The 24,362-nt window shown below is 38.6% G+C and overlaps 1 pseudogene; it reads left to right on the top strand.

Annotated features, from left to right (window-relative positions):
• LOC149183714 (cation/H(+) antiporter 19 pseudogene) overlaps window positions 1-24,097 on the top strand; it is a 64,319-nt pseudogene extending 40,222 nt beyond the window's left edge.
• The last annotated feature ends 265 nt before the right edge of the window (window positions 24,098-24,362 follow it).

Below are 24,362 nucleotides of genomic sequence, written 5' to 3'. Positions count from 1 at the left end.
ACCTACCTCTTAGTGACTATAGGAAAAGGTGACATGCTGAAATCACTTCAAGGAGTTGAGGAGAAGGACCAAGGAACTGAGTAATGGAAAAGATTAGGACTAAATGAAAACTCCGTCAGATGCATGATCATCTTGAGGGTAAGTATGTAAGTAAGGAACATCTTTCAAAGTACACCTCTTAGTTGAGTTTGTAGGACTGCTTGTCATTGTCATATCACCCCATCCTTAGTAACGTGCATGTGCACAAATGTGAAAAGTCATCTTATGTGTTTCTTCTACATGTGTTTCTTCTTTTTCACTTGTTCTACCAATTGCCATATTCCGCATGTTGATTGATATATCATACTTGCGACCTCATTCTAGTGATATTGAAGTTTTTGTTTGAGTTGTGTTTTCCATGTACACATCTATCGCACTCACACACAACGTTGTATGCATTGTCGCACAAGCGTCGTCACGGTCGTTCAACGATCTATCACAAGTGTCGTGCTTGTTGCTCGCACCATCGGTCAGTCACACTAAGCATATGTTGTCTTGATGGTTTGAGGTGTCTTGTCACCGAGTCATGTTGAGTGTGTGTTCGCAAGGTTGTGTATGCACAAGTTCACTCGCCCACACACAATCATTTTGCTGAAATTGTGACGACCAGATCACCCTCCAATAACCAGACCTTTGTTGGGTTGCATTGTGCAGTTTCGACCCTCAGTGATCACGTATTGCTGCCCAGAATTGTGCAGAGCTTGAGGCTGTCTCCCAAGCAGCCGCACTGCACAATCCTACCGGACCGACTGTCACCCAGAACAATGCAAAAGTTGCTCAGCAAGCCATTTCAATCTGCGTTGCCCGCAAGCACATCAATCGAGCCTCCAGCTGGTCAACCAGAGAGTTTGACTGGGCAGTGACCCTAAGACTCACTCCCCCAAAAAATTGCACAAAATCTACAAATATTGCCCGCTCTGTTGACTGAAGAAACTACACAGACATGTCGTACACACACCTTGTGTCCATCACCGTCTCCCTAAAAAAATTGTGCAGTTTTTCTAGCTAGTCACCCAATTAGCCGACTTGCTTCTCACCTTGAAAATTGCGCAATTTTCATGAGCAGTCACATAGCTGCCCAACATCCCGCTCAGCTCAGAAACTGCGCAAGGATGTTCAGCAAGTCATCCCCCCAGCAATTGCGCAATTTTTGCCAGCAGACTCCCGTTGCCAACTCCCCAAAAAAATTACGCAGTTTTTCCAAGCAAGCCTCCTGCAACCCGCTGCCAGATCCCCGAAGAAATTGCATAGTTTTTCCTGCCAGTCCCCCCTCTGCTGCCTGCACTACCTCCTTGAAAAAATTAAGCAAATCTGCCCTTCATCCAAGCCAGATCCTAGGGATAGTCACTGCTAATCCGGATTATCCATCTCAGTCTTTTAGTGACCTTTTCAACATTTTCACTGGTAGTGCTCGGAGCCCACATCCCGGCTTGAAATCTTCCTTGCGCAGTTTCAAAGCCTTGTCCTCTCTCCCGGTCACCTGCATCTGCAAGCGAACGATAATGCATCATGGTAGACTATGATATTTCTAGATTTGATGTTGTCTCGTCATGAGTGATTGCAGATACAGGTACATGGCTAAGACATGATGAGACGACGAACAGGATGAAAAAGGAGGGCATGTGAGGAGATTCCTTCGTGAATGGACGAACGAAGAATGCATGCGAGGAGATTTTTTCACGAACAAATGAACAAGGAATGATTGCGAGGATATCATTTCACGAACGGACGAACGAGGAATGCATGCAAGGAGATTTGTTCGTGAATGTACGAACACATGAAGCATGTCAAAGTACAAGAAAAGGAGGAACATGCACATGTAAACATCAAGCGAACACCAAGACCATCGAAGAATTCATACACCTTTCCATGCAGAGATGAAGCTATGATACACCAAGAGCACATCCATCACTAAAAAACAATGCAGCTCGACATGGACACCAGTAGCAGCATGAACATACCAACACTGTTGTGTTGAGTTGTGTCATGAGTCATCTTGACCACATCACTACTATGAGTCATACTGCTGTAATCAATATAATGTAACGTGGAAGTCCAAGAGACCCACATGTAAAGTTGAAGAGTCATGTAAGTCAAACAGTCATGAGAGAAGTCGAACAACCATAAGGGTCAGTTTCACCCTTGGCTATAAATACCCCTCATTTGTACACACAAAAGACTTTTCACCTTGGCTCCTCCCACATAGCCTTGAGAGTTGTAATATTTTCTTTGAGGAGCGAGCAGTGGCTCCAATGCCCCGCTTATAGGGTTAGTGATGTATGGTGTACTGATGCATCTTGGAACTTTGGCTTAATTCAGAAGCCTATTAATAGGCCAGCACGTTTTCACACATGTATTGTAATTGTTTGTAAGACTATTCTTTGAACACTTGTAATGCATGTTGCTTTAACCTGTGTTAAGACAGTTGAACTATTTCAGTTGTTCTAATACATATGCTTATGAAAATGCGTTGTATAAGTTGTTAAGGTTGTCTTACCCATGTGGGATACCTCGTCGAACACTAGAAAAAATCATTCCCATAGACTTGTTATAACGACCATTGCAATCACATGGACTATTTCGCTGGGTGTTCTACGCGCTATCTGTTCATTGTGTGTTTGTGACTGCCGCATCCATGTGGACTACTTCGCCGGAAGTTGCGCATGTCCCACTGCGATGTGTGTCTCTGACAGAGTTGGGACTCTTCCCTTTTGACTAGAGACTTACTTCCACCCTCTCCCTCTGCGGTGAAAGAACCTTGACACAAGTAACACTAGCACTCACCATGCACACAAACTTCGATGTTCGAAGACAAAGCAGACCACTCTCATGTGCTAACAAGCAAGAGCTAAGGCAAAGCTTTAAGATAATGGCAACCGGGCCATCGTACCAGATGAGACTCCTACATCGAATAGTGTGAGGTCTAGTTGGGACTTCATACCAGTGAGATCCTCTAAATGTTGGCAGGTCCAACACCGTCAACATTTCTAGTGCTAGAAGGAGGGCCAGATGACAAGTTGAGTCCTCACAATCTGTTTTGAATCTTTGCATACTTATCATGACTGAAAATAGAATTTCTCTTCTGAAGTGTATGTCTTATGGAAACGACTTTGAAATATCGGAAGAGCTCTGGAATAACTTGTCAGGTAAAACATACGATGGTGGAGGCCGAATAGCCTTGGTTAGACACACAGTTGGCATTGTAGGCTCTTGTGAAAGGCATGAAATCTTTGAATATTATATGACATGCGCGCCGTTTGCATACACGCTTCGAGGGCACCCACCGCATTGGTGTGCCATGCTGCCCAAAAAGTCTATTCACTCTCTCCCTCATCTTGTCGCAGAGATAGACCATGCTTTCAATCGTTTTGATCGTAGCACTCAACAAAGAAATTATGAAATTACGGAAGGCACCTGATGTGTCCGTTGAACAGTTTCACACACGCTTTTGTAATGTCACATGGCAATTTCATGAAGATGAAATTGATTGGGAATTTCTTGATGGAAGATTTAAGTATCTTCTTTGCATATCTGAAAATCCGCAATTCTTATAATCATCCAACCCTGCTCAACATACTCTGGTGATGGAGCTGCAATCACAATCAAACACAGTTGTTGTCACAAGTGATTGTCCGCCTTCCCCTCATCAAACAACTCCACCACCACAGAGTGATGCGGGCGAACATGCAAACACATCGGTTGAATTGTCACATCCTCATTCCCCACTTGCTCTTGATATATGCGCAGATTTCGCTTGCAATCTTGCTGGTTGTCATATGGACTTGTCACCTCAACCTTTGTCCCTACGTTTTGCTAATCCTCCGGACTGTATTATCTTGTGGTCTTTCGTTCCAGACTCCACACTTGTTGTGAACGGGGATCAAGTTGTTGACAGAATATAAAGAAGAATTCATGGTGAGTGTGTGCGGGAATATAAAGAAGAATCCATAGTGAAGGATGATTCCCTTCCAACTGCGCCTCATCTGCTCTATCCTAACATCCCTTGTGATTCTGCCACTGTTGATTTCCCTTGTGAAAACTCATTTCCAGATGTTTCTACTTTCGATCGTTCACAGGACACACTGGATATCAATCTATCATTACATTGCGGAGAGGACACATCTTCCTCTGAAAATTCATCCCATCTGTCATCTATCATTTCTGAAAACATAGAGGGTGAACATCCTTTCTTCTCATCTACGTCTCTGCACGATTTATCAAATCATGAGGATGTCGACGAACATCCTGAATTTTCTGATCGTGGCTATCGTGATCTCTGTACTTCTTCGTTTGATCACGATGTTGATTCACTCGTTGTTAATTTGTCTAGGCCACTGGTCTCTGAAGATCTACGTATTGACGGATTGGAAAACCTGCAAGCTATCGAGGCACTTCAGCCCGGGCTGATGGTTATGTCAGGGCCTTGCTGTCCTGAGGTTAGTTCCACTTCCGATCAGAAAAATTTCAAAACACCCAAGGTTCCTCATCACTCTCTGCTTCACATTGAAGATCGAACAAACACCCAAATTTTGTTTCCTCCACTCGAATCACACGATCCCATTGCTCAAGCTTTGGAGGAATCTTACAAAACAAGCACGCTTGCAAAGCAGAAGCTGTTGGTCTTTCTTGTGTTTTCTCTTATGTCACAGTACAAAGAGATTGCATATTTATCATCTATACGTAGTGTGTCACAACACCATGTTAAGTTTGCAGAATGTTTGTCTTGTGCATTCACTCTTTTCTTTTTTGTGGATGTTTTAGAACTCAGAGCGTGTTTGTCTTCATTGTTGTATCTTTTATGTTTACTGGTTCACATGACTATGCTTCTCGTGAAACATTTCTTCACCAACATGGGCCTGCCAATGCGTCGGTGGCTACATTGGAAATAGCACTTCACGTGAGTAGGCCCATGCATTGTTTAGCGTAGGAATAGGAGTAGTCTTTGCTTCTTGTCTTGCTTTGCTTTTTGGTTCGCATGTTTGTTTGCTTACTTACTTGGTTTGTTTTGTTTGCTTGCTTACCTGTTTTGCTTCCGCTTTACTTCTGCTTTTTGCTTTCGCTTTCTTTGCTTGCTTGTACCTATAGGTTAGCCTCTTGTGAAACCATGTTTGGATCTCGAGAGAAGCTGGGCAAATATAAGAGGACTTGTACACTATCAACACTTGGTTAGTTGTTGTCCTCTCTTTTTATGAAGATCTTGTTGTCTTCAGTCGATGATGCCTTGATGGAAAATATGTTTTATTCAAAGTGAGTCTTGGTGAAAACACAATGCTTGCGCTCTAACTAGCACCACCTACTCTAGTCGGTTGTTTTGAGTTAACTCTTTTCAGCTCAGTCAAGTAGAGTAAGGTGAGGGGGAAACCATAACAAGTGTGTTAAAGGTATACATAACATACTTCTCTAAAGGAACAACCTCTTCTACTCTTAATAAGTCGGGATACCTTTTCCGCCTATGAAATAAATAAGTTCCTACACACAGTTTTTTGAAAAATGAAAATTCTGAAAAATGAATAAGGCAAAAGAAGAGAAAGGCTTCTTGCACAGAGAGGTGATGCAAGTGACTTCATGGGGATACTGACCAAGCTCGCTGGCAGCAGAGCGATGCTTGTGTTCCTACATTAGTCCATCGAGGTACTGTCCAGGCTTGTTGGCAGCGGAGCAACACCAAAGATGAAACTTAAACTTTGGCTGTCATATTACTTGTGCACCAATATACCCCTCATCCCTAATCAAAGCAACCGGGTTGAATTGGCTTGGAATGTGTGCTGACTGATCAAGAGAATGGTAGGGACTACATCTTTCAACCAAGCTAGTGTGGAAACCATGATGATCAAAGAATCGAACAATACTTTCGGAAGGGTTAGACTCGCTTTTCACGAAACAAGGTCCATACAGAGAGCTGGAGTTCTACCAGTGTGTCGCCAAGTGTTGTAGCGGCTACAACCACCCTCCAAAATTTTGGCTCACATGCAAATTTCGGAGCCTACCTCAGATCCTGCGATCGATCATCCTTGGTCACTTGTTGGTAAGCTAATGATTTCAAGCTCCCCTCCTTGATCCTAAGAGTTGTCCACGTTCTCATCCTTATGTGGCATGTGTCATTTTCAGGCATAAGGGTTGTTACTTGTCATGCAAATGGAATGTTTTATTACTTCAAGGGAATTGTGTGAGTATGAGTGGTTGTCATCATATAGAAATGTTTCACACTCACTTCACAAACTTTTTTCACGAAGGTTGTTACATCAAGAAAAATATGTCTTATGCATTCTGGATGGTCTACGTTGTGTCACTAAGTGTCTGTGTGAGATCACAATCAATTCCTATCATTTTTACACATGTTTCACTAAATCTCACACTTAGTCATTTTCCTGAGCAACCTAGCCTCATCCAACTTCCCTGAACTGTGCACTTTGCTTCTGCAACCATCAAAATTCCTCCCTTACCTGCTAAAACCACGCAGTGCGTAGAGACACCAACCTCCCTTTCCCGATGAAACCTCGTAGCCCGCAGACACCCCAGCCAACAATACTCTCCAAAAATGTGCAGAGTAGTCAGGCAGCCAACACTTCTCTCTAGAAATGTGCAGAGCAGTCTAGCTGCACTGCACTCAGAAATTGCGTAGAGGTGTCCTCCTAGGACCCCTGTCACGAAGCACTGCTTTGAGCCTCAAAACTGCACAGTGTTGTCAAAGTTGTCTTGTCAATCTTGCATGTAGAAACTATGTAGATGAGCCTCCCAGGGCCTCATTCCGGCAATAATCATTGTCCGCTGAAATTGCGGAAATCTACCTCTTATTGACTACTGGAAAAGGTGACACGCTGAAATCGCTTCCAAGGAGTTGAGGAGAAGGACCAAGGAAACGAGTAATGGAAAAGATCAAGACCACATGAAAACTCCATTGGATGCATGATCATCTTGAGGGTAAGTATGGTAAGTAAGGAACATCTTTCGAAGTACACCTCTTAGTTGAGTTTGCAGGACTGCTTGTCATCATCATATCACCCCGTCCTTAGTAACATTCATGTGCACAAATGTGAAAAGTCATCTTATGTGTTTCTTCTACATGTCTTGCTTCTTTTTCACTTGTTCGACCAACTGTCGTCTTGCGCATGTTGATTTCTATTTCATGCTTGCGACCTCGTTCTGGTGATATTGAAGGTTTTGTTTGAGTTGTGTTCACCATGTACACGTATATCGCACTCACACACGATGTTGTATGCACTGTCGCATAAGTGTCGTTGCAGTTGTTTAATGATCTATTATAAGTGTCGCGCTTTTTGCTCGCACCGTCAGTCAGTCACACTAAGTATATGTTGTCTTGATGGTTTGAGGTGTCTTGTTGTCGAGTCATGTTGAGTGTGTGTTCGCAAGGTCATGTATGCACAAGTTCACTTGCCCACACACTTAGTTATTTTGCTGAAATTATGATGACTGGATCACCCTCCAACAATCGAACCTTCATTGAGCTGCATTGTGCAGTTTCGGCCCTCAGTGATCATGCACTGCTGCCCAAAATTGTGCAGAGCTTGAGGTTTCCTCCTAGGCAACCTACACTGCACAATCCTGGAATCAACCAGACTGATTGTCACCCAGAACAATGTAGAAGTTGCTCAACAATCCATTTCAATCTGTGTTGCCTGCAAGCACATCAACCAAGCCTCTAGCTGGTCAAACAGAGAGTTTGATCGGGTAGTGACCCCGAGACTCACTCCCCCAAAAAATTGCACAAAATATGTAAAGCGTTCCCACTCTTTTGACTGAAGAAACTACGCAGACATGTCGTACATACACCTTGTGTCTGTCACTGTCTCCCTCAAAGAATTGCGTAGTTTTTCCAGCTAGTCACCCAATTAGCCAACCTACTTCTTATCCTGAAAACTGCGCAATTTTCATGAGCAGTGATCCAGCTGCCCAACATCCCGCTCAGCTCAGAAACTGTGCAAGGATGTTCAGCAGGCTAGCCCCCCAACAATTCCACAGTTTTTTCCAGCAGACTCCCGCAAGCCTCTACCAACTCCCCAGAAAAATTGTGCAATTTTTCCAAGCAAGCCTCCTGCAGCCGCTGCCAGCTCCCTGAAGAAATTGTGTAGTTTTTGCTGCCAGTCCCCCCTCTGCTGCCTACACTGCCTCCCTGAAAAAATTGCGCAGATTTTCCCTCCAGCCGAGCCAGATCCCGCGGACAGTCACTACTGATCCGGATTGTCCATCTCAGTCTCCTAGTGACCTCTGCACAATTTTCACTGGTAGTGCCCGGAGCCCGCATCCCGACTTGAAATATACCTTGCGCAGTTTTAGAGCCTTGTCCTCTCTCCCGGTCACTTGCATCTGAAAGCGAATGATAATGCATCATGGTAGACTAGGATATTTCTAGATTTGATGACATCTCGTCATGAGTGATTGCAAATACAAGTACATGGATGAGACATGACATGACGATGAACGAGATGAACAAGGAGTGCGTGCGAGGAGATTTGTTCATGAATGGACGAATGAGGAATGCATGCGAGGATATTTTTTCGCGAACGAACAAATAAGGAATGCATGCGAGGATATTATTTCGCGAACGGACGAAAGAGGAATGCATGCAAGGAGATTTGTTCGTGAACAGACAAAGACATGAAGCATGTCAAAGTACAAGCGAAGGAGGAACAGGCACGTGCAAACATCAAGCAAACACCAAGACCATCGAAGACTTCACACACCTTGCCATGCAGAGATGAAGCTATGATACACCAAAATCACATCCATCATTCAACAACAATGCAGCTCGACATGGACACCACCAGCAGCATGAACATACCAACACTATCGTGTCAAGTTGTGTCATGAGTCATCTTGGCCACATCACTACTATGGGTCATACTGTTGTAATCAATGTAATGTAACGTGGAAGTCCAAGAGACCCACATGTAAATTTGAAGAGTCATGTAAAGTTGAAGAGTCATGTAAGTCAAACAATCATGAGGGAAGTCAAACAACCACAAGGGTTAGTTTCACCCTTGGCTATAAATACCCCTCATTTGTACATGCAAAAGAATTTTCACCTTGGCTCCTCCCACATAGCCTTGAGAGTCTGTAATCTTTTCTTTGATGAGCAAGCAGTGGCTCTAATGCCCCGCTTACGAGGTTAGTGATGTATGGTGTACCGATGTGTCTTGGAACTTTCTCTTAATTTAGAAGTTTGTTAATAGGCCAACATGTTTTCACACATGTATTGTAATTGTTTGTGAGACTATTCTTTGAACACTTGTAATGCATGTTGCTTTAACCAGTGTTAATACAATTGAACTATTTCGGTTGTTCTAAAACATATGCTTATGAAAAAGTGTTGCATAAGTTGTTAATTTTGTCTTCCCGTGTGGGCTACCTCATCGAACACTAGACAAAACCATTCACATAAACTTTTTATAACGACCATCACACTTGCGTGAACTATTCCGCTGGTTGTTGTACGTGCTATCCATTCATTGTGTGTTTGTGATTACCGTATCCGTGTGGACTACTCCGCCGGAAGTTGTGCATGTCTTGTTGTGTTGTGTGTCTCTGATAGAGTTGGGACTCTTCCATTTCGACTAGAGACTCACTCCCACCCTCTCCCTTTGTGGTGAAAGAACCTTGACACAAGTAACACTAGCACTCACCAGGCACGTGAACCTCGTTGTTCGAAGACAAAGAAGACCACTCTCATGTGTTGACAAGCAAGAGCTAAGGCAAAGCTTTAAGATAGTGGCAACTTGGCCATCATACCTGATGGGCCTCCTACATCGAACGGTGTGAGGTCTAGTTGGGACTTCATACTGGGGAGATCCCCTGAATGTTGGCGGGTGTAACACCGTCAACAAGACATAAAATGAAAATCAATTATTTATTGTGGTTTATGTAAATGACATCATTTTTGGAGATAGTATAAACAAAATGTACCAAGATTTTGCGAAGGAAATGCAAAAGGAATTTGAGATGCCTATGCTTGGTGAACTATCATTCTTTCTTGGTTTGTAGATTTCTTAATTTGACAAAGGCATATTAAGTTCTCAAACCAAATAAATCAAGGAAATTTTAAAGAAGTTTAGAATGGAAGATTATGCACTAGAAAGCACATCCATGATCACAAGTTGTAAATTGAGTAAAGATGACGAATCTTCATAAACAAATCAAATGCTATATAGGTCAATGATTGGCAACCTATTTATTGAAAATGCATCAAGAAAATCTCGGTTTGACTTTTCCTTGGTCAAACTAGAGAAAAAACGAATTTCTATTTCAGCAGAATTCTTGGAGGTAGTTAACTGAGGTGACATGTCACTTTTCACTGAGTTAACTCAGTTAATTCGAGTTGGGGAAGATTGAGTTCAATTTAGTATGTTTGATTGCTAATTTGTAGCAATCCATTTCAGTTAATTTGAGTTATTGTCATTTTAACTAGTTCTAACTGTTAGAAGAACTAGTGAAGGTCAAGTTGTGGAAGTGGAACTTCAACCACACTTAGTGATCAACCAATTAACTGATCAATCAACCCAAAATAATTGTTGCATGTAGAAAATTCAAGTTACCTAGTTGAGATGGAGATTCCAAGGCAATGTATTATTAGTTGTAGCATATTTCAATGTGTATAGGTGGTGCATGTAGTCAGACGAAGGACCTAAGGCGATTGCGCAATTCCATGGTGGGAAATTCCTAAAAAATAGGGTCAATTTCTCAAGGGAACAACACAAGGAAATAAGATCTTGGAGGTCTTGAAAATTGGCGAATTGTTGGCCAGAGTCAGTCAGTCGGGCAAAGGGATAAGCCATACACTTGTAGGATGTCTTTAGGCTTGAGCAAGCATGTGTATTTCATCCCGATTCTCTAATTAATGCAATATAGATAGTAAGGGGTTTTGAGCAGTTTTCCCTTAGATAAATCTTGTGCATGTGTGATGTTTCCTTTTTCATGTCTATGATTCTTGTTTTAGATGGTGCATTAGCTTCCAAAAATTAGTAAATTTCATGAGAAGTATTGAATCTACACATTAATTTCTACATGGTATCAGAGCTGGAATCATTATAGAGCAGAGACTTCAAAGTTGTCATTATAGGAGGTTCAAATTTGCAGATCAGTTTTGCAGGTTTTCTTCAGGACTGAGAAGATGGATTTCAATGGACTAAGGCTCGAGTATGCCCCTAATGCAAGATCAAATTATGTTGCATGGAAGGACTGCATGGAGGCAGTAATGGAAGATAAGGGGTTGAAGGAATTCATTGATAATGATATTCTGAAACCAACAACATCTGATGTTAAGGATATAGTAGAATGGAAGAAGTGTGTAGCCAAGGCGAGGAGGATCATATTGGAGGGAGTAAGAGACCATATTGTCTCAAATATCCATGGGAAAGAGACTCCATATGCAATGTGGCAAGCACTGACATATTTGTTCTAAAATAATAGTGACCATAGGAAGCTGGCACTAAAGGACAAGCTTCGAAATATCAAGATGCAGAGGAACGAGACCATTCCATAGTACCTGAGAAGGTTCACATAATGTTGTGATGAAATTGGTCAAGTTGGTGTTACTGTAGTAGAGGATGATTTGGTGAGCCAAACCCTTCTAGGCCTTCCCAAGAGCTGACAGAGCTACCAAGATTCAGTGAATGGGAGGGAGAAACTACGAAATTGGGAACGCCTATGGTTCGCTTTGGTGCAGGAGGAAATAAGGTGGAATACCAGAGACAAGACTTCATCCAAGGGCAAGGATGAGGAGAATTGTGCCCTGGATGGAAAGGAAAAGAAAGGGAAAGGGAATGAATCCCAATCCAAAGCAGAATATAGTCAAGGGACAAGAAGAAAGAAATGTCCATAATCAAGTGCTTTTATTGTCATGAATTTGGGAATTATGCCACAAAGTGTCCACACAAGAAGACAAGAAAGAATACCTCAGGAGGAGCAGTAGGTGAAGCTTTGGCTTCATAGTTCAAGCTTGATTTTACTCTCATTGCATGCATGACCAACACAATGATGGGAAGAGTGTGGTATCTCGACAACGGTGCCTCATCCATATGATGGAGAATAAAGATTTTTTCAGTGATTTGGAGGAGAAGGATCTTCATATGCACATCGAGATGGGAGATGATGGAAGGTACAATGTGACCAAGATTGGTACAGTCGCCTTTTAGAGGGATTCAAGATCCCCTCTTATGCTCAAGGATGTGATGTTTGTTTCAGGTCTAAAAAAAGAATCTTGTCTCTGTTGCAATTTTGGAAGACTGTGGTTATGATGTGATCTTCAACAATGGAAAGACATTCTTGAGACACATAGCCACGGGACAGGTGAAGCATATCGAGGTTCGGGTGAAGAACCTCTACAAGCTAGATGTGGAGGATTTTGTTGTATTGAGCACAAAGGCAGAGAATATGCAGAGCCACAATGTCGGTGAACTTTGGTATAGAATACTTGGCCATTTGCATCATGGTGCTTTGAAGATCATGCAACAAATTACCACATGTCTCCCTAAAGGAGAACTAGAGCATCTGGATACATGCAAAGGGTGTACCTTAGGGAAGTATAAAAAAGCCACTTTCCATGATCGGGACAACAAAGCACATGCAGTCCTTGAAAGGATCCACTCCGATGTTTGTGTACCTTTCTCGACAACCTCCACTACTAGGCATAAGTATTTTTTCATCTTTATTGATGACTACTCGCAAAATTATTGGATCTTATTCGTATATAAGAAGGATTGTATTTTCCACAAGTTCTTAGAGTTCAAGGCACTAGTGGAGAAAGAAATGGGAGATAAGATGAAGGTCCTCATGAGTGATAATGGAGGTGAGTACACGTCGAATGAGTTCAAAAACTTCTGTGCAAAAGAGGGAATTCAACGAGAGTTGACAACACCCCACAACCCACAAAAAAATGGAGTGGCCGAGGAAGAACTGAAGCATTATGGGAGAAACACGGGCGATGTTGCATGACCAAAGCCTACCTCTGCACTTATGGGCTGAAGCATGCAACACAATGGTCTATTTGCAGAACATGAGTCCTCATTGGATTCTTGGCATGATCACACCAGAGAAGGCTTTCTTAGGGAAGAAGTCGGATGTGTCTCACTTCAGGATCTTTCGAGGCTCTATCTATTTCCATGTATCCAAATAATCAAGGAAGAATCTAGAGCTGAAAATAGAGTTGGGGGTATTTTTGGGTTACACAGAAACTCCCCACAACTATCATGTGTATTTTCCGTCCATCAAAATGACAGTTGTGTGACGGGATGTCAAATTTGATGAAGACAAAGCCATACGGTGCTCTCTTGAGAGGGAGCTTCATATCCCACCAGAGGAGGAGCTTTTTGCTCCAAAGGAGGAACCTCGGGATATTGCGGAGTAGCCACAAGTTGAGGAGCAAAGGGTGGAGACATCCACTCAAGAAGAATCATCCAGAGAAGGTAGGAAGAGAACTAGAGAGACTTGTGCGGGATGCGAGGGAGAATTTGGGCAATCCTTGAAATTAGCGCAAGCAAAGAAGGTCACCAAATTGGTACACTAGATACATGGCTCTAATGACTGAGCTAGTAGAGACTGAGCCATCCTCTTTCAATGGAGAAGTAGAGAAACTTGTATGGGTTGATGCAATGGTGGAGGAGTATGAATCCATTGTGAAGAAAAATATTTGGGAAGTGGTCCCAAGACTAATAGACAAATTAGTTGTGGATTCAAGATGGATCTTCAAGGTAAGGGATGCAACAGGCGGAAGCATAGAAAAGTACAAGGCCAAATTTATGGCCAAGGGCTACTCTCAGTTGGAGGGGATTGACTATGAGGAGACCTTTACTCTTGTAGTAAGTTACTCATCCATCAGATCAATCCTTGCTTTGGCTACACAGATGGGGTGGAAGATCCACCAGATGGATGTGAAAACATCATTCCTCAATGGAGTTATTGAGGAGGAGGTGTATATCGAGCAACCAGAAGGCTTCGAGACTTTTGATCGAGAGTCTCATGTGTGTAGACTCAAGTGAGCATTGTATGGTCTCAAGCAAGCACCCCGTGCTTGGTACACTAGGATCGATAACTATCTCATTGGTTTGGGCTTCACCAAAAGTGAAGCGGATGCAAACCTCTATCATATTTTGGTAGAAGGTAAATTGTTGATTATTGTTTTATATGTTGATGACTTGATCTTGACTGGTGATGAGAAACTGATCAGATCTTGCAAGGAGGACCTTGCAAGAGAGTTTGAGATGAAGGACATGGGTCTCATGCACTACTTCCTTAGATTGGAAGTATGGAAAGGTGATGGGGAACTGTTTGTCTCTTAGGGAAAGTATGCCAATGAGATACTTCAAAGGTTCCACATGGATAGGTGCAAACCCATGGAGACTCCTCTAGCGACCAATTAGAGGAAAGAGGGTACCACTTCAGGTGAGGAAGCGGATGCGACTGTTTACCGACAGTTGGTAGGTTTGCTCACGTATCTTGTGAACACACAAACAAACATATTCTATGCAGTCAAACAACTGAGTCAAGTTATGGTTAGGCCAACCAAATTATTTTGGAGGGAACCTAAGCATGTTCTATTGTACCTCAGAGGCACTACCCAGTCTAGACTTTGGTACAAACAGACAGAGGGAGTGAAGTTGTGAGGCTTCACAGATGTAGACTGGGTGATAATTTCATCAGAACAAAAGAGTACATCAGGTGGAATTTTTAGTGTTGGGTCCACAACAGTTTCTTGGTACAGTAGGAAGCATAGATTAGTGGCACTCAACTCAACAGAAGCAGAATACATGGTTTCAAGTCAATCAACATATGAGGCAATCTAGATGAGAAAGATACTTGTTCGCTTGTTTGGTCAGATGATGGATTCTACTACGATTTATTGCGATAATCAGATTTGTATCAAACTCTCTGAAAATCCTATTTTTCATGATTGATCCAAGTATATTCATATCCAATACCATCTATTAGATTGTGCGCAGACGTATGTTGTTGCAGTACATTTCGATAGAGGAACAAAATGCTGATGTTTTGAAAAAGGTCTTGTCAAGAGGGAAGTTCGAGTTCCACACGTGTAGGATAGGGGTGGTTGATAATCCCTTTATTGTTGATAGGGAGTGTTGAAAATGCAACAAGGGAATCTCAATTTAACTTTTCCTTCATCAAACTAGAGAAAAATCGAATTTCTATTTAAGCAAAATTCTTGGAGGTAGTTAACTGAGGTGACATGCCACTTGCCACTCAGTTAACTCAGTTTATTTGAGTTGGGGAAGCTTGAGTTTAGTTCAATATGTTTGATTGCTAATTTATAGCAATTTATTTTTAGTTAATTTGAGTTATTGTTAGTTTAACTAGTTCTAATTGTCAGAAGAACTAGTGGAGGTCAAGTTGTGGAAGTGGAACTTCAACCACACTCAGTGATCAACCAATTGACTTATTAATCAACCCAAATTAATTATTGCATGCAAATAATTTGAGTTACCCAGTTGAGATGGAGATTGGTAGTGTACTATCAGTTGTAGCATATTCCAATGTGTACAGGTGGTGCATGCAGTCAGAGGAAGGAATTAAGGAAATTATGCAATTCCATGGTGGGAAATTCCTAAAAAATAGGGGAAATTTATCAAGGGAGCATCACAAGGAAATAAGAGCTTGGAGGGCTTGAAAATTGGCTAAGTGTTTGCCAGAGTCAATCAATCAGGCAGAGGTATAGACTATACACTTGCAGGGTGTGCTCAGGCTTGAGCAAGCATATGTATTTCATCCCTATTATTTGATTAATGCAATATAGATAATAAGGGGTTTTGAGCAGTTTCTTTCCCCTAAATAAATCTTTGTGCATGTGTGATGTTTCCTTTTGCATGTCTATGATTCTTGTTCTATATGGTGAATTAACTTCCATAGATCAATAGAGTAGCTTTAGGTCTTGTGATTTAGTAAATTTCATGAGCAATATTGAATATACACATTAATTTCTACATTAATAGATTTGGAAACATCAAGGTAAAAAATTATGCAAGCAATAGGATTTGTTGAACAATTTCAAACTGCACTAAAAGAAACTTTTGTGCAAACAATGAAAAGAATATTTAGATATCTAAAGGGCAAGAATTTGCAGATGAAAATAAAAAGGAATTTGAGATTTCTATGTTTATTGAACTATTATCCTTTCTTTTACAAATTTCTCAATTCAACAAAGGTATATTCACTTCCAAAACAAAATACATCATGTAAATGTTAAAGAAGTTTAGAATATAATATACACCCATGGTCATGGGTTGTAAATTGAATAAAGATGACGAATCTTCAAAAACAAATCAAACGTTGCATAGATCAATATTTGACAACCTGCTATATGTGATGACATCAAGGCCAAATATTATGTAAGTGGTATGATTGGTTACATTGTTTCAAGCCACACCAAGAGAAACTCATGTGTAAGCAATGAAAATAATATTCAAATATCCGAGGACCAAAGGGCACCTTAGAATTTTTCTTGTGGTACTCAAGAGGTAAAGGTTTTACTCCAAAAGTATATATAAACACATATTGGGTGGGTAATGTTGATGTTAAGAAAACTACAAGTGAAGAAGCATTCTTTCTGGGCATAAATCTAGTGTCCTCGTTGAACAAGAAATAATCTTCAATTTCTTTATCCATAACAAGGGTTGAGTATATAGTAATAATAGTTTGGGTGAAGTAGGTATTGGGAGAAATTAAGGTAGAATATGATCATCTAATCTCAATATTTTGTTACACCATGAGTGAAATAAATATTTCAAAGAATCATATTATGATGTTATGCACTTGAAAACAAAGCACACTCCAATCAAGTATCAATTCTTAAGAGAACAAGAATGTCAAGTTGGAATATATTGCCACCAAAGAACAAATTGTGGACATTTTTACAAAACCACTTCCTAAAGAGGCATTTGAATATCTCATACAACAAATGGGACTAATATCCATCTCATCTAGTCACTAAGTGCTTAAGGTGAAGCACAAGTTTAGGGAGAGCATCCATTTGCCATTGATTTCAAAGGGGAGAGTTGCAGATAGGGGGAGTATTGCAGCGAGGGGGAGAGTTGTAAATGGGGGGAGTATTGCAACATGTATTATGTGTTTCGTCGCAAGATTACCATCAATGACAAAGGGGGAGTCTACTGAACATATTTTCATCGATGACAAAGAAGATATATGATAATTAATATTGTCATTAATGTAAAATAAGAGTTTATATAAGGCAAAATTTAAGGCAACAATAATACAAAAAGTTAATTGATTTAGGCTGCAGGGATTAATTATGCAAATAAATTATATTAATACAACATAAAATTACACACATGCATAATTATCTCTCTCCTACATTTAATACCACGGGCTTCCAAAACCATAGGTTCATAAACCACTAGTGATAAATTCCACATTTATCTTAGGTAAATTCCTATTTTCTAGGAGGAATAGGTCTCATTTCTCAATTCTAGGACATAAGGAAGCATTGAGAAATAAAAATATATTTATTGTTTTAATAAAAATCTATGTGTCCTTTCTAATAGAGACAACTCTCCATGGAGGGTCTCCAATAGATAAAATTCAAAACGAATTGGAGGGAAAGGTGAGTGAGCAAAAAATGTAATATCCTTCTATATAAAGAACAACATTTGAAGAGGAGACACACATGATCGAAGATTGAATACCATTCCTAGAAAAGGATTGTTGTGAAAAGAATATATATGTGAAGATGTAGGAGTAGATTTTCTGAAGACACTTCGAATGTTCATTATCTTTTGAAGAAGTTATGTGCATTAGAGAAGAAGTTGTAAATTGAAGGTTGGTGTTGCTCAAATGAAGAAATTGATATCTCTTGCTAAGTTGGTTCATAGTAGTGGGGATTGCTATCTCTAGTAGCTTGGTGCCTACAAAAAAACGTAAGAGTAGGTTAATGTCTATAAGGATTTGTATTTGTGAGGATTGGTGCCTCTGATAGGTTTGCACTTATGAATATTTGTAGCAGTTAGTTGGTGCTTACAAAGAGATAAGATAAGATTATTTTTGTGGTTTTCTTCCGAAAGAGTTTCCACGTAAAATCTTGTGTTATGTGTTTTGTTGTTGATAAATCTTATGCATGGTTACCTTATTGTGGTGATTGCATTTAAATAAGTTAAAAATTGTCTTATACTAATTCACCACCCCCTAGCATAAGTGTATGCTCAACATATTGCTCTTCATTGAAGACTTATTTAGTGATTGTCAAATGTTGGGATATAATTTCTCACACAACATCAAGATTATAGATAAATGAAAAGTGCTAAATGTTTTATAATTTTGCTTCCTTTAAAAAAGAAAATGTCAACACTGAAATTTGGTCAAGCAACATTTGTCATAAATTGTAATTTTATATATATATATATATATATATATCTTCAATGTGCAAACAAATTCAACACTTTTAGATACCCCTATTGCAATTAGATTCTACAAGATTGATATATGATAAATGGAATTCTATCCATCAAAAACCATTTTTCTTATATTTTAAACCAAAAACATTAGTTTCTATTCTCATTATTTTGAGTGGTTAGAAAAGGTGTCAATTCATAAAATGTTTAGAATATGACCTAGATAGATGTTTAAGATTTTCTTCTTCATTTATCTCATCCATGTTATTTGAAAACAATTACCAACAAGAATAAAAAGTTTTCCGTGTATTCAATTAATGTTGTATATGAATTCTTAGAAACTCGTTAAATTTATAGTTTATGGTTTCATTGTCTATTAGTGCTTCAATATAGATCATTAACTATTAGACCACACACTCAATGAACATAATAGAGCAGTAACACAATAAATGAAACAAAAACAAAATAAAATATTTGATATAGATGTATTATCGTTCTAAAAGGTTACCAAATTATAACAAGGATTTCTCACAACAATTTAATTAATGCATTCAATCCCTTGTCTCACAAACAAGGGGTATCACATTATAGCAATGATTTCTCACAATAATTTAACTAATGCATTCAATCCCTTGTCTCACAAACAAGAGGTATCACATTATAACAATGATTTCTCACAACAATTTAATTAATGCATTCAATCCCTTGTCTCACAAACAAGGGGTACCATACATCAATTCGGTGGTTGAATATGTTGCAACCTTTAGATAATAATAATAATAATAATAGCCCCAAGGGTTAGCTTAGTTGGTCGAGTTCCCGTTGCTAATTACCTCTCCAGTTGAGAGGTCATGGGGTCAAACCTCCTTGACACCCTTACGGTTAGGCCCTACTTATTTGGCCGGCAGGTAGATCCCTTCGGGTTGATCTGCTTGTATTTTTCTCGTGGATGTAGCGGCCACCCAGTATCCGTGAACCACCCTTAAAAATAATAATAATAATAATAATAATAATAATATTTTTAATAACATGGTTCTTGTCATGGTAGATGTAGAGCCTTTGTGCGTGAGACAAAGAGGATATGTTTGACCTTTCAAAATTAGTTTCTCTAGTCATCAAAGGAGCTTAACACATATCTAACAACTCTCAACATTTTATGTTATATATCTCAATTTTACATAACTCATGTATCTTTGTAAAACACTCCACTCCAATTTTAGGTGAAAGTATATTGATTTTCTAACATATTATTTATTTTGAGATTAAAAATAATTATATTTTCAGATAAAAAATAATTATTTTTTCAAATTAAAAATAATTCTATTTTCATTCTAAATTATTTTTGAGATTAACGCTTTTATATTTTTATTCTAGTTCAAAATTTATTTTTGTTGGTTTTGAAAAAACCACAATCATTTTAAAAATATAAAAAAATCATATTAACTTTTTAATATTTTTTCGATAATTAATTTCTTTATTTATAACAAATATATTATCTCTTTATAAAACATGCATTATAAAATCCTAAATTTATTATAAAAATTAATAGACTTCCACTCAATTTTAAATTCACTCCATATAAGATAATATTCAAAGATGATAAGATATATATTTTGGTTCTAATTTCCAAAATTGTTTCACAATTTTGGGAATATTATGAGCAATAACACAATAAATGAAACAAAAATAAAATAAAATATTTGATATAGATGTATCATCGTTCTAAAAGGTTACCACATTATAACAAGGATTTCTCACAACAATTTAATTAATGCATTCAATCCCTTGTCTCACAAACAAGGGGTATCACATTATAGCAATGATTTCTCACAATAATTTAACTAATGCATTCAATGCCTTGTCTCACAAACAAGAGGTATCACATTATAACAATGATTTCTCACAACAATTTAATTAATGCATTCAATCCCTTGTCTCACAAACAAGGGGTACCATACATCAATTCGGTGGTTGACTATGTTGCAACCTTTAAATAATAATAATAGCCCCAAGGGTTAACTCAGTTGGTCGAGTTCCCGTTGCTAGTTACCTCTCCAGTTGAGAGGTCATGGGGTCAAATCTCTTTGACGCCCTTGCGGTTAGGCCCTACTTATTTGGCCAGCAGGTAAATCCCTTCGGGTTGATCTGCTTGTATTTTTCTCGTGGATGTAGCGGCCACCCAGTATCCGTGAACCACCCTTAAAAATAATAATAATAATAATAATATATTTTTAATAACATGGTTCTTGTCATGGTAGATATAGAGCCTTTGTGTGTGAAACAAAGAGGATATGTTTGACCTTTCAAAATTAGTTTCTCTAGTCATCAAAAGAGCTTAACACATATCTAACAACTCTCAACATTTTATGTTATATATCTCAATTTTACATAACTCATGTATCTTTGTAAAACACTCCACTCCAATTTTAGGTGAAAGTATATTGATTTTCTAACATATTATTTATTTTGAGATTAAAAGTAGTTATATTTTCAGATAAAAAATAATTATTTTTTCAAATTAAAAATAATTATATTTTCATTCTAAATTATTTTTGAGATTAACGCTTTTATATTTTTATTCTAGTTCAAAATTTATTTTCGTTGGTTTTGAAAAAATCACAATCATTCAAAATATTAAAAAATCATATTAACTTTTTAATATTTTTTTCGATAATTTTTTTATTTATTTATAACAAATATATTATCTCTTTATAAAACCTGCATTATAAAATCCTAAATTTATTATAAAAATTAATAGACTTCCACTCAAGTTTAAATTCACTCCATATAAGATAATATTCAAAGATGATAAGATATATATTTTGGTTCTAATTTCCAAAATTGTTTCACAATTTTGGGAATTTCTTCCCCTTCAGAAATGATTATCATAGAGAAGAGTACAATTCCCACAAATATCACAAGGTATGTCGATAGGATTCTTTGATGGGGCAGCACAAGAAAATGTGTGTGGAGGCAGAGGGATGATTAAGTTGACATAAAATAGATCCATCCAATATAAAATTGGAATTGGCTTTGGAACAAAAAACAAGGTTGAATTGATTGTTGCATGGACTCTATTGATGAATGAAAATAAAAATAAAAACATAAATCATTTGCATATTCTTGGGGACTCAAAATGTGTTATCAATTGGTTGAAAGGAGAGGCTTGCTTGGAGGTGTTAAATTTAGAAGCATGGAAACTCAGAATAAGAGAAATTATTTCGAAGTTTCGAGCTATTAGTTTTCAGCACATATATAGAGAGGTCAATGCCACAATAGATATGCTCTCAAAGAGAGCATTAGAATTGGAGTCAAGATTAATTATCTTTGATTAGCTCATGGACAACAAGGTTCAAAGCTCTTTTACCATTTCAATTAATCACTTGCCATAGAGCACAATACTCTTGAAGCCGATGATTTTTTAGCAAATATAAACAATATTCTACAAGACAGACTTGGACAACAGGAAGTAAAAATGCAAACATTTTAGTATCTCTATTAAAGGGTTGTATTTTTCAATTTAGTATTTGTTGTTTTTACTGGATGTATACTAGAACATAATTAGTTAACGTCTAATTGTCTTTATTTCAATCAAGTCAGTCTCATAGGGAGTCCAGAGCTATGTTACTCCGACGTGTCTTAGTTTTCTCGCACATCTTTGATTTATTACAAAGCCATGTCCAGTTGTTGTCTAGAAAATTTTGTATTATTAAAAATATGTATTTTTTTTTATTTAGAATGAATAACAAAAAAGTAGCTCTTTGCAGTGAAAAAAAATTCACTCCATATGTATCACTTCCAAGTAACCTAATAGAGCCATCACATGGGAAGTATTTAACAAAAGGGTCATAAATTACAAAGTAACATGCAACTTTGTTTCCAAATAAGTGTCACACATAAACTTGATGTGACTAATAATTTCATGAATAAAAAAAGTCATAAAATTTTATGAATCTAAACATTTTAAACATAATTAATTAATTACAAGGAAGGTGTTCCTTTGCGGGGTTGGGTTGGGAAAACATCGTTCAGCCTAGCCAATCCCAACACCCCATTTTCGTCGTCCTTCATCGAGTAAACATCTAACACGTGGAAAGGAAAAGGGTTTCGTGCGAGGTTACTTCGTCTTCCGGATCCATTACTGCCCTCAAAGCTCTACACATATCCTCCCTACTGGCTCCACCATCGCCTCGTCTATGGACCTCTACATTCACCTTCAATTTAGTGCTTGGTGTCTCCAATATTGTTATCTTTTCTTGATTCGACGACCGTTTCTGAGTTGAGTTGGCGTGAGTTTTTGGGGCACAATTTACCCACCATTAAGCGAACTGGAAGGAAGGCTTTAGCAATTGCAGTAGCTAGAATTAGCTTACCCTTTGTAGCTGGGATCGAGGTTGCTTATGTTCTTAGAGCAACGATTTCTAAGGGTGTGGTCTATAGACAGTTCCTTGTCTTCATGGGTGTATCGTTGTCTATCACTGCATTCCCAGTGCTTGCTAGGAAACTTCCAGAGCTCAAGATTCTCACCACCGATGTAGGACAATTGGCCATGGTTGTAGCTGTTGTTAACGACGTGGTTGCTTGGGCTCTTCTAGACCTGGTCGTAGCTCTTTTAGATATAGACAAGAGCCCGTTGACATCAATCTATGTTCTTGTATGTGGCATAGGTTTTGTAGTTTTCATGATAGTGGTAGTCAAGCCAGTGACGGCCTAGATTTCCCAATGTTCACCTGAAAACGAATCGTTAAGCTAGACATTTGTTTGCATTACTATAGTAGGAGTACTAACAACTAGTTTTGTGAGAAATGTAATTGGGATTCACTCAATCTTCGTAGTTTCTGTGTTTGGATTCATGATTCCCAAAGATGGCCATTTCATAAGGATGATTATTGAAAATATTTTAGACTTCGTATCTTCCTTGCTGCTTCCAGTGTATTTTTCCTTCAGTGGTTTTAAGACCAATGTGGAAATGATCCATGGAAGGACCACTTGGAGTCTGCTTATTTTAGTAATCATGACTTCCTATGCTAGGAAGATTCTGGATACATTTGTTGTTACAATTGCGCACAAAATTCCTTGTCAAGAAGCAATGACGTAGGGGTTCTTGATGAACACCAAAGGATTGATCGAGTTGATTGTCTTCAACATTGGAAGAGATAGGAAGGTAAAACTCAGATTTCATAAAAATATTAGATTCATATGGAATGAATTGAACATATTTTATTTAAATTGATTTGGCTAATTTTTTCATGTCCTGAATGATAAGCGTTTATGATTTTAGTGTTGATGGCTATATTCACGACATTCATCGCAACTCTGTTGGCAACAACCATATACATCCCAATAAGGAAGGTAGTTCCATACAAACACAGAAATATACAAAGAGAGAAGCCAGAGGATGAGCTCAAAATCCTGGCCTGTTTGCACGGTATGTGGAGCATACCAGTGATGATAAACCTGATAGAGGCCTCCAGGGGATTAGAAAGCATGCCCTGCATTTCAACATTTTGCACCTAGTGGAGTTGTCAGAGAGGTCTTCTATAATCATGATGGTTCACAATGCCAGGGAAAGTGACCTCCCTTCTTTAACCGCCTCCCCTTCTGTAGCCAGAACCGTTCTCAACAAGATCAGAGAAATTACCGACCATGGCGACCTTCACAGAAGGTTCAAGCTCTTCACCCCTTGGTAGGGCATATATTACACTATTTTTCCTGTAAATTTATATCACAAAATGCATGTTATTGTCCTCAATCCTCATGGCAATTTAATTGAATGTTCAAAAACCTGTGAAAAGTTAGAGGTATAATTTATCATAAGATTATATGAAAGACAAAATAATTACAAAAATGAAAACTGAAGGGAGTGGTTATGCATCAAATCATTCAAGTAGCCTCTTGAATTTATGAAATAGTGAAAGAGAAAATGAAAGTTCATTGTTTGATTTGCTGGGATAA

Source organism: Pinus tabuliformis, chromosome 3_2, assembly GCF_031772625.1.
Source record: "Pinus tabuliformis cultivar Carrire ecotype Pingquan chromosome 3_2, CPIR1, whole genome shotgun sequence".
Lineage (NCBI taxonomy): Eukaryota > Viridiplantae > Streptophyta > Pinopsida > Pinales > Pinaceae > Pinus > Pinus tabuliformis.
The sequence above is the reverse complement of the archived record's forward strand: the minus strand, read 5'-3'. Positions and strand labels throughout refer to the sequence as shown.